This window comes from Mus pahari, chromosome 4 (genome assembly GCF_900095145.1).
Source record: "Mus pahari chromosome 4, PAHARI_EIJ_v1.1, whole genome shotgun sequence".
NCBI classification, from domain to species: domain Eukaryota; kingdom Metazoa; phylum Chordata; class Mammalia; order Rodentia; family Muridae; genus Mus; species Mus pahari.
This window is the reverse complement of record NC_034593.1, coordinates 113,292,503-113,293,674: the sequence shown is the minus strand read 5'-3', so window position 1 is coordinate 113,293,674 and position 1,172 is coordinate 113,292,503.

Genomic DNA, 1,172 nt, shown 5'->3' with positions numbered 1-1,172 from the left:
ATCTTTAGGAGTCATTGAACTATCCAGCCCTTGTTCTATGTATCCACTACAGGCAGTGTCAGGGGTAGGCTCCCTCTCTCCCTTTCAAACTTGAGCAGTGGTCATCTACTGCCACAGTGTCCATGCCACCTTTACTTCAGGACATCTTGAAGGCAGGACAAATTGTAGGCTGATGGTTTTATCACTAGGAAGGTCTCCCAGTCGTTCCCCTGGAAGTCTTGCCTGGTTAATGGAGATAGGCTGCTCAGGCTCTATATATTTCCCATTGCTAGGATTTGCTCTATTAGATTCCTGGGAGTTTCCATTGCACTAGACTGCTAGCTCATCCCAGAGATGCTCCCGATTTTTCTTGTCTTTCCCAGTACTATCTCCCTCCATCCTCCCAACCCCCACTCTTTCCTGTTGCTTTCCCCTCTCCCTGCTGCCCACCCAGGATGGCTAGTCTATTTTCCCTTCACACTGAGATTCACTGGTCCCCCCCTCCACGCACCTATTATTTAGCTTCTGTTGATTTGTGGATTGCAGCATGTAAAACCAGTTTCTTAATCTACAAATAATAATTAAAAAGCCCTAATACAATAAGCAATAAACAAAAATGCTTCCACTATTCTTATTAATTATTTAATTTAGCACTTAACTCATACTATATAAATACACAAAATAACTAAAATCATAATTCCTAACACTTTATACTTGCTAATTTTCAATAATTTCTCCACATATTAGCATAGATAATTTCTACATTTAATCTAAAATACTTTATGCCATCTTTGAACAAATTAACTAGCTCTTAAATGAAAACAATTGTCTTTCAATATTGTATAGTCATCATCTTGAAGACTGGTTATTCATTTCAGAATCAAGAGTTTAGTTATGAAGGTTTATAGGGAATTAGTTTTTAGACCAATTGAACAAGGGTTGTAAAAGCAGGGATATTCCCCTTTAGTGACAGCTGACTGGGAAGTTCCCATTTCATATCTCTCTACAATAGACTCTCTGAAGATGGGCTGTTTCACTGATTGCACTTCTTCATTACCACTTTTCAGATTGGTTTTATTATTCCCATGACATCCCTCATCTTTCTTAAAAGTGACAGCCACCAACAGTTGTCCTGCTTCTTCTGGTTGGTTTGATCGCTGTGATGTCAGTTAAAAAAGAAAGAGAGAGAGAGA